Genomic DNA, 10,839 nt, shown 5'->3' with positions numbered 1-10,839 from the left:
GTTTCGCTCGCAGCTACTCAGGGAATCCCGGTTGGTTTCTTCTCCTCCCCTTATTAATATGCTTAAATTCTGGGGGTTGTCTCACATCACTTGAGGCCTACAACAAAATCAGTCACATTCCATTCGTTTCGAACCCGGGGCATAGCGAACCGATATATACGCAACAACACTTCACACACACACACACACGGATTGGGCAATTTACGGTCATTTTTGAATCAACGATGGCCCCCCCGAGCACGTTGTCCGAATATCACTCCAATAAGGACAACGAGTTCCGCTCGGCATCGTTTTGATTCGATCTCTCAACAACAACTCTCGGTCGACTTGGTCGACTTGGACCCACGATGTCTCCCCCCGAGCATGTCGAGCCAACTGCACCACTATTGTATTGGACAACATGTTCCCCTCGGGCATCGATGGGTTAATCATGCACCACTATTATAAAACCCTTTGACGTTTTCCCCCAAGCACGTTGATCCAGTATTACGACGGATACGGTCAACGAATTCTTGGACATCAAAGAGGTTTTCGATTGAATTTCCCCATGTTTCACAACGTACTCTTAGCGGTATCCTACGATACGTCTCACTCTATTTGTGTGTGTGCGCGTTTACGTGCGTGCGATTTATGCGGTTCACCCCTTTACTTTCAGCGCCCTGCGGTCCCAACAAAGGTCCCGAGCACGCCATTATGCACAGTGTGGAAGCGTGTTTCCCCCACGACACTAGACGGGCTGCTCGCCATAGTGTTCTATTGTGGCACGCTCCACCCTGAAGTTTGGTTTGTTGTATATCAAGGAATTGATAGGCACTCAAGAATGTGTGCATCGGCCGGGTTTAATCGTCCGACGCGCAATATGCGTTCAACTTATCGGTGTTCATGTGTCCTGCAGTTCACATTGTGACGCGCATTTAGCTGCGGTCTTCATCGATCCATGAGCCGAGTGATCCCCTGCCTAGGGTTTTATAGTAAGGTTCCCAATGTAACACAATCCCGGTGGTACGTCCAAAGACTAACTTTCTGACTAAGTTGTCTTTATTACCCAATAGTCCCAGGCCTTGTGACTTGTGGCTCATGTCTACGCCCATGGCCACCATTCGCTAAGATAGTTTTGAAGTCACTTTGAAGGCCCAGGAACAACTCTCTTAGCACATCGGTTAACCTGGCGCCGCAGTCAACTCATGTGCTTGGATCGGATCGAGCTATTGAGTATTGGGCCTGCATACTCGCTCATCCGTATCCTTTGCGTACCGCCCCATGGCCCTTGTATGTCTGCACCACAGTTCCTGTTCGTTCCGTGCCTATGGCCGGATACGTATTGCACATCGGTATACCTGTCGCTACTCAGGCAACTCGTGTGCGTGGATTGGATCGAGAACATGGTGTGTGCCCCATGTTATAATTGATAGTCCATATCCACTTTATAGGTTAAAGTCATAAGTTGTGATTGCACAACCATTCTTCATAAGAGTTTAATCACTCTTCAACTAACTTTCGTTCTGGTGTCTTGGTATCAAATCGCGTAAGACACAAGATTCTACTGGCCAAATAGAATCTAGCACATTGGTTAACCTGGCGCCGCAGTCAACTCATGTGCTTGGATCGGATCGAGCTATTGAGTATTGGGCCTGCATACTCGCTCATCCGTATCCTTTGCGTACCGCCCCATGGCCCCGTCCTTAGAGTTAATGACTAGTAGGCTTAACTCTTTGTATGTCTGCACCACAGTTCCCGTTCGTTCCGTGCCGTGGCCGGATACGTATTGCACATCGGTATACCTGTCGCTACTCAGGCAACTCGTGTGCGTGGATTGGATCGAGCTCATGGGGTGTGTAGAGATTCCATGTTATAATTGCAAGTCCATATCCACTTTATAGGTTAAAGTCATAAGTTGTGATTGCACAACCATACTTCATAAGAGTTTAATAACTCTTCAACTAACTTTCGTTCTGGTGTCTTGGTATCAAATCGCATAAGACACAAGATTCTACTGGCCAAATAGAATCTAGCACATTGGTTAACCTGGCGCCGCAGTCAACTCATGTGCTTGGATCGGATCGAGCTATTGAGTATTGGGCCTGCATACTCGCTCATCCGTATCCTTTGCGTACCGCCCCATGGCCCCGTCCTTAGAGTTAATGACTAATAGGCTTAACTCTTTGTATGTCTGCACCACAGTTCCCGTTCGTTCCGTGCCGTGGCCGGATACGTATTGCACAACAGTAGATACCATCACCTGACGTATCTAACACACCACTATTGTAACTCGTCGTCGAAGGACCTTTCAAGTGCCTGATGGCCAGGGGAGCTCTTACACGGCACGGAGACACAGTGATGCTCGCCCATCACAGTGTACAACGATCGAGTTTGCTTAAGTGTCTGGGTACCTACACACCAGACACAATGCAATGGCCACGGATCCACACAAGGCACATCACATGCAGAAAGCTTCACCAGATTATGACACATACCACACTCTTGTAACTCGTCGTCGAAGGGGCGTTCAAAGTGCCTTACGGCTAGGGGAGATCTAGCACGGCACGGAGACACAGTGATGGTTGCCCATCAAAGTGTACAACGATCGAGTTTGCTTTCCGCGCAAGCGTTCTAAGTGTCTGGGTACCTACACACCAGACACAATGCAATGGCCACGGATCCACACAAGGCACATCACATGCAGAAAGCTTCACCAGATTCTGACACATACCACACTCTTGTAACTCGTCGTCGAAGGGGCGTTCAAAGTGCCTTACGGCTAGGGGGGATCTAGCACGGCACGGAGACACAGTGATGGTCACCCATCAAAGTGTACAACGATCGAGTTTGCTTTCCGCGCAAGCGTTCTAAGTGTCTGGGTATCTAAGCACCAGACACAATGCAATGGCCACGGATCCACACAAGGCACATCACATGCAGAAAGCTTCACCAGATTCTGACACATACCACACACATGCAACTCGTCGTCGAAGGGGCGTTCAAGTGCCTTACGGCTAGGGGAGATCTAGCTCGGCACGGGGACACAGTGATGGTCACCCATCAAAGTGTACAACGAACGAGTTGGCTTTCAACAAATTCTGACACATAGCAAGCGAGCGACCGAGCTACACCGAAGGCAGCCCATGGTTGGTCACTCGCGGACGATCATCAGTAATGATCCTTCCGCAGGTTCACCTACGGAAACCTTGTTACGACTTTTACTTCCTCTAAATCATCAAGTTCGGTCAACTTCAGCCATGCCAGCTGCAGCTCACGAAGGAACCGCGGAAGGTAAGCCTCCAGAAACCTCACTAAATAATCCATCGGTAGTAGCGACGGGCGGTGTGTACAAAGGGCAGGGACGTAATCAGCACTAGCTAATGACTAGTGCTTACTAGAAATTCCAGGTTCATGGGGACCGTTGCAGTCCCCAATCCCGACTAGATGGGCATTTTAGTGATTTCCCGTTCCTCTCGGAATGGGGGCGCCTATTGGCGAGAACACGCTGCGACCCACATTGTAGCACGCGTGCAGCCCAGAACATCTAAGGGCATCACGGACCTGTTATCGCTCATTCTCAGCTTGCTAAACACAAGTTGTCCCGCTAAGCAGGGCAAACGTAGCCGACGACCGCCCGTGAAGGCGCCGCCCGGCTGTAACGTCAGGTGCGCCCGGAGGCGCACTGCTGACAGCGTTCTAGTTAGCATGTTTGAGTCACGTTCGTTATCGGAATTAACCAGACAAATCATTCCACGAACTAAGAACGGCCATGCACCACTACCCTTAAATTTGAGAAAGAGCTATCAATCTGTCTTACCTCGATAAGTTTGGACCTGGTAAATTTTCCCGTGTTGAGTCAAATTAAGCCGCAAGCTCCACTTCTTGTGGTGCCCTTCCGTCAATTCCTTTAAGTTTCAACTTTGCAACCATACTTCCCCCGGAACCCGATTTTGGTTTCCCGGAAGCGACTGAGAGCACCGAATAGGGGTAGCGTCTCCCAATTGCTAATTGGCATCGTTTACGGTTAGAACTAGGGCGGTATCTAATCGCCTTCGATCCTCTAACTTTCGTTCTTGATTAAAGAAAGCATCCATGGCAAACGCTTTCGCTTCAGTTGGTCCTACGACGGTCTACGAATTTCACCTCTCGCGCCGTAATACCAATGCCCCCAACTACTTCTGTTAATCATTACCTCTAGGTTTCTGACAAACCAACGAAATCGTATAAACCGAGGTCATATTCCATTATTCCATGCAAGATTATTCTCGGCCAACGCCAACCCCACGGGGGGGCCGGACGCTTTGTCTTAGCCTGCTTTGAGCACTCTAATTTGTTCAAGGTAAATGTGAGTATCTTGAGCACCATGAGGAGCCCGTGCCGGAGTTAACCGGTAGCACGGTACTCGTTCACAGAGTAACGCCCAAGTACACCATTGTGAGTCGCAGCCGTGAGCGCGCGCACGAACGGCCCCGGCGTGTAACCGGGCGCCCGTGGCGGTCACGTGTCTGGACGGGCAATCAACTTCGAACGTTTTAACCGCAACAACTTTAATATACGCTAGTGGAGCTGGAATTACCGCGGCTGCTGGCACCAGACTTGCCCTCCACTTGATCCTTGTTGAAGGATTTATACTCAACTCATTCCAATTATGGACCATCGTTAGAGAGGTCCATATTGTTATTTCTCGTCACTACCTCCCCGTACTGGGATTGGGTAATTTACGCGCCTGCTGCCTTCCTTGGATGTGGTAGCCATTTCTCAGGCTCCCTCTCCGGAATCGAACCCTGATTCCCCGTTACCCGTCGCAACCATGGTAGTCCTCTACACTACCATCAATAGTTGATAGGGCAGACATTTGAAAGATCTGTCGTCAGTCGACAAGCGACCATACGATCTGCGTCCTTATCCAGACTTCAACTCAAGCCGCCCGGAGGCGATTGGTTTAACTAATAAGTGCACCAGTTCAGCTACCCGCGAGGGCAACAGTCCCGGCATGTTGCATGTATTAGCTCTGGATTTTCCACAGTTATCCAAGTAACTAGTGGTAGGATGATCTTGTGAATTATAGCTGTTATACTGAGCCTTATGCGGTTTCACATTCATTTATGTTTGTACTTAGACATGCATGGCTTAACCTTTGAGACAAGCGTATATTACTGGTAGGATCAACCAGAATTCGTTCCACTACAGACACACACTCGCTTAGTGGGAAATAAATTTCCACACAACTCTCTCTCTCTAGAACCATATGGAATGGCTCTTTGGTGTTGGGTAAGGCACCAATTTGTTGGGGTGTAACGGTCACCACCAACTTTAAGTTTGTTAGGGCACAACGGAAACCACTAACTAAACTTTAGGAAACTAAATTTCCTCACACATTATCTCTCACCATATTAGCACTAGGTGCTATCCACGATTGTACAACGTTTCAACTCTTGAATCGACCGTAGGGCCGCGGAATTGCTTCCGGGCCCCTATTCTCGCTATTAATTGTTCATCTCTTTCAATACATCGAGTTCGTTCCATTGGGTAGTTCGCATGGCGAACGTTTTGATGCAGCCCCCTGGGGGACCACGGCACTTTACACCGGGTATGGTGTATGCGCAACCTACAGATAACAATAAACCCCTTATGCGTGTGTAAACCGATGTTGGGCTGCTCAACATCTTTCATGGTTACATCACTTGCACCAGAACCCACGGTGCCGATTTGGTAATATGTTGTACATTTACTCTCAAGATGTACGCTTCGGCCCCTTATTCAGGGGCTCAAGCTATTACCAGCAAGAACAATCCTCATCCAGACTTGAACTCGAAACACCCGGAGGCGAACGGTTTAACTAATAAGTGCACCAGTCTTGAATCCATGCGTCGGTGGAAACAATGCCGGCGTGTTGCATGTATTAGCTCTGAACTTAGCGAGTGATTGCCTTGCAGCTGTCATACTGAGCGTAGAGCGTGATTATCGCTCACTTGAACCATGTTGAATGGCTCTTTGGTGTAGGGTAAGGCACCAATTTGTTGGGGCACAACGAAACCACCAACTTAAGACTTGCTTATAGGCATTTCAACGTTTTCAACTCTTAAATCGACCGTGTTTCATTATCATCTCTTCTTCTTATTAAATGCATCGAGTTCGTTCCATTGGGTAGTTCGCGTGGCGAACGGTTTGATGCAGCCCCCCGGGGGGGACCACGGCACTTTACACCGGGCATGGTGTATGCGCAACCTACAGATCACCAATATATTTGTGATCGATAATGCACACTTCTTACACGACTGACCAGTCGACAGCGCTGCCTTCCTATTATGCGTGTGTAAACCGATGTTGGGCTGCTCAACATCTTTCACGGTTACATCACTTGCACCCGAACCCATGGTGCCGATTTGGTAATATGTTGTACATGGTCTCAAGATGTACGCTTCGACCCCTTATTCAGGGGCTCAAGCTATTACCAGCAAGATCAATCCTCATCCAGACTTGAACTCGAAACACCCGGAGGCGAACGGTTTAACTAATAAGTGCACCAGTCTTGAATCCATGCGTCGGTGGAAACAATGCCGGCATGTTGCATGTATTAGCTCTGAACATAGCGAGTGATTGCCTTGTAGCTGTCGAACTGAGCGTAGAATGTGATTATCGCTCACTTGAAAGGGTCAAGCCCTTTCGAGTCGTCCGGTTTTTACGCCAGACGACTCGGTTCACAATCTTTCGGGATACAAGTTGACTAAGTGGTACCACTACACTTATCAACTTTCGATTTGGTAATCCTCATCCAGCTTCCTTTCTGGAGGTCCCGAGGATTACCAATTGGGCTGTCATACTGAGCTCATATATTGCAGATCGATAATGCACACTTCTTACACGACTGACCAGTCGACAGCGCTGCCTTCCTATTATGCGTGTGTAAACCGATGTTGGGCTGCTCAACATCTTTCACGGTTACATCACTTGCACCAGAACCCACGGTGCCGATTTGGTAATATGTTGTACATTTACTCTCAAGATGTACGCTTCGGCCCCTTATTCAGGGGCTCAAGCTATTACCAGCAAGAACAATCCTCATCCAGACTTGAACTCGAAACACCCGGAGGCGAACGGTTTAACTAATAAGTGCACCAGTCTTGAATCCATGCGTCGGTGGAAACAATGCCGGCGTGTTGCATGTATTAGCTCTGAACTTAGCGAGTGATTGCCTTGCAGCTGTCGAACTGAGCGTAGAGCGTGATTATCGCTCACTTGAACCATGTTGAATGGCTCTTTGGTGTAGGGTAAGGCACCAATTTGTTGGGGCACAACGAAACCACCAACTTAAGACTTGCTTATAGGCATTTCAACGTTTTCAACTCTTAAATCGACCGTGTTTCATTATCATCTCTTCTTCTTATTAAATGCATCGAGTTCGTTCCATTGGGTAGTTCGCGTGGCGAACGGTTTGATGCAGCCCCCCGGGGGGGACCACGGCACTTTACACCGGGCATGGTGTATGCGCAACCTACAGATCACCAATATATTTGTGATCGATAATGCACACTTCTTACACGACTGACCAGTCGACAGCGCTGCCTTCCTATTATGCGTGTGTAAACCGATGTTGGGCTGCTCAACATCTTTCACGGTTACATCACTTGCACCCGAACCCATGGTGCCGATTTGGTAATATGTTGTACATGGTCTCAAGATGTACGCTTCGACCCCTTATTCAGGGGCTCAAGCTATTACCAGCAAGAACAATCCTCATCCAGACTTGAACTCGAGTCACCCGGAGGCGAACGGTTTAACTAATAAGTGCACCAGTCTTGAATCCATGCGTCGGTGGAAACAATGCCGGCATGTTGCATGTATTAGCTCTGAACATAGCGAGTGATTGCCTTGTAGCTGTCGAACTGAGCGTAGAATGTGATTATCGCTCACTTGAAAGGGTCAAGCCCTTTCGAGTCGTCCGGTTTTTACGCCAGACGACTCGGTCCACCATCTTTCGGGATACAAGTTGACTAAGTGGTACCACTACACTTATCAACTTTCGATTTGGTAATCCTCATCCAGCTTCCTTTCTGGAGGTCCCGAGGATTACCAATTGGGCTGTCATACTGAGCTCATATATTGGAGATCGATAATGCACACTTCTTACACGACTGACCAGTCGACAGCGCTGCCTTCCTATTATGCGTGTGTAAACCGATGTTGGGCTGCTCAACATCTTTCATGGTTACATCACTTGCACCAGAACCCACGGTGCCGATTTGGTAATATGTTGTACATTTACTCTCAAGATGTACGCTTCGGCCCCTTATTCAGGGGCTCAAGCTATTACCAGCAAGAACAATCCTCATCCAGACTTGAACTCGAAACACCCGGAGGCGAACGGTTTAACTAATAAGTGCACCAGTCTTGAATCCATGCGTCGGTGGAAACAATGCCGGCGTGTTGCATGTATTAGCTCTGAACTTAGCGAGTGATTGCCTTGCAGCTGTCATACTGAGCGTAGAGCGTGATTATCGCTCACTTGAACCATGTTGAATGGCTCTTTGGTGTAGGGTAAGGCACCAATTTGTTGGGGCACAACGAAACCACCAACTTAAGACTTGCTTATAGGCATTTCAACGTTTTCAACTCTTAAATCGACCGTGTTTCATTATCATCTCTTCTTCTTATTAAATGCATCGAGTTCGTTCCATTGGGTAGTTCGCGTGGCGAACGGTTTGATGCAGCCCCCCGGGGGGGACCACGGCACTTTACACCGGGCATGGTGTATGCGCAACCTACAGATCACCAATATATTTGTGATCGATAATGCACACTTCTTACACGACTGACCAGTCGACAGCGCTGCCTTCCTATTATGCGTGTGTAAACCGATGTTGGGCTGCTCAACATCTTTCACGGTTACATCACTTGCACCCGAACCCATGGTGCCGATTTGGTAATATGTTGTACATGGTCTCAAGATGTACGCTTCGACCCCTTATTCAGGGGCTCAAGCTATTACCAGCAAGAACAATCCTCATCCAGACTTGAACTCGAGTCACCCGGAGGCGAACGGTTTAACTAATAAGTGCACCAGTCTTGAATCCATGCGTCGGTGGAAACAATGCCGGCATGTTGCATGTATTAGCTCTGAACATAGCGAGTGATTGCCTTGTAGCTGTCGAACTGAGCGTAGAATGTGATTATCGCTCACTTGAAAGGGTCAAGCCCTTTCGAGTCGTCCGGTTTTTACGCCAGACGACTCGGTCCACCATCTTTCGGGATACAAGTTGACTAAGTGGTACCACTACACTTATCAACTTTCGATTTGGTAATCCTCATCCAGCTTCCTTTCTGGAGGTCCCGAGGATTACCAATTGGGCTGTCATACTGAGCTCATATATTGGAGATCGATAATGCACACTTCTTACACGACTGACCAGTCGACAGCGCTGCCTTCCTATTATGCGTGTGTAAACCGATGTTGGGCTGCTCAACATCTTTCACGGTTACATCACTTGCACCAGAACCCACGGTGCCGATTTGGTAATATGTTGTACATTTACTCTCAAGATGTACGCTTCGGCCCCTTATTCAGGGGCTCAAGCTATTACCAGCAAGAACAATCCTCATCCAGACTTGAACTCGAAACACCCGGAGGCGAACGGTTTAACTAATAAGTGCACCAGTCTTGAATCCATGCGTCGGTGGAAACAATGCCGGCGTGTTGCATGTATTAGCTCTGAACTTAGCGAGTGATTGCCTTGCAGCTGTCATACTGAGCGTAGAGCGTGATTATCGCTCACTTGAACCATGTTGAATGGCTCTTTGGTGTAGGGTAAGGCACCAATTTGTTGGGGCACAACGAAACCACCAACTTAAGACTTGCTTATAGGCATTTCAACGTTTTCAACTCTTAAATCGACCGTGTTTCATTATCATCTCTTCTTCTTATTAAATGCATCGAGTTCGTTCCATTGGGTAGTTCGCGTGGCGAACGGTTTGATGCAGCCCCCCGGGGGGGACCACGGCACTTTACACCGGGCATGGTGTATGCGCAACCTACAGATCACCAATATATTTGTGATCGATAATGCACACTTCTTACACGACTGACCAGTCGACAGCGTTGCCTTCCTATTATGCGTGTGTAAACCGATGTTGGGCTGCTCAACATCTTTCACGGTTACATCACTTGCACCCGAACCCATGGTGCCGATTTGGTAATATGTTGTACATGGTCTCAAGATGTACGCTTCGACCCCTTATTCAGGGGCTCAAGCTATTACCAGCAAGATCAATCCTCATCCAGACTTGAACTCGAGTCACCCGGAGGCGAACGGTTTAACTAATAAGTGCACCAGTCTTGAATCCATGCGTCGGTGGAAACAATGCCGGCATGTTGCATGTATTAGCTCTGAACATAGCGAGTGATTGCCTTGTAGCTGTCGAACTGAGCGTAGAATGTGATTATCGCTCACTTGAAAGGGTCAAGCCCTTTCGAGTCGTCCGGTTTTTACGCCAGACGACTCGGTTCACCATCTTTCGGGATACAAGTTGACTAAGTGGTACCACTACACTTATCAACTTTCGATTTGGTAATCCTCATCCAGCTTCCTTTCTGGAGGTCCCGAGGATTACCAATTGGGCTGTCATACTGAGCTCATATATTGGAGATCGATAATGCACACTTCTTACACGACTGACCAGTCGACAGCGCTGCCTTCCTATTATGCGTGTGTAAACCGATGTTGGGCTGCTCAACATCTTTCACGGTTACATCACTTGCACCAGAACCCACGGTGCCGATTTGGTAATATGTTGTACATTTACTCAAGATGTACGCTTCGGCCCCTTATTCAGGGGCTCAAGCTATTACCAGCAAGAACAATC

General features: G+C 48.3%; 2 non-coding genes across 2 annotated transcripts in view; both read right to left on the bottom strand.

Annotated features, from left to right (window-relative positions):
- The window catches only part of LOC125772737 (large subunit ribosomal RNA), a 4,179-nt gene extending 4,080 nt beyond the window's left edge, over positions 1-99 (bottom strand). The window contains exon 1 of the ribosomal RNA XR_007419604.1: positions 1-99. This exon is cut by the window's left edge and continues 4,080 nt beyond it. This is a non-coding gene — a ribosomal RNA (large subunit ribosomal RNA).
- Positions 100-808: 709 nt separating this feature from the next.
- LOC125772736 (5.8S ribosomal RNA) lies at positions 809-966 on the bottom strand. The gene has a single exon (XR_007419603.1). It is a non-coding gene; the product is annotated as a 5.8S ribosomal RNA (ribosomal RNA).
- Positions 967-10,839: the final 9,873 nt, after the last annotated feature.

Source organism: Anopheles funestus, assembly GCF_943734845.2.
Source record: "Anopheles funestus chromosome X unlocalized genomic scaffold, idAnoFuneDA-416_04 X_unloc_103, whole genome shotgun sequence".
NCBI classification, from domain to species: Eukaryota; Metazoa; Arthropoda; class Insecta; order Diptera; family Culicidae; genus Anopheles; species Anopheles funestus.
Note: the sequence above shows the minus strand (reverse complement) of the source record. Positions and strands in the feature narration are given on the sequence as shown.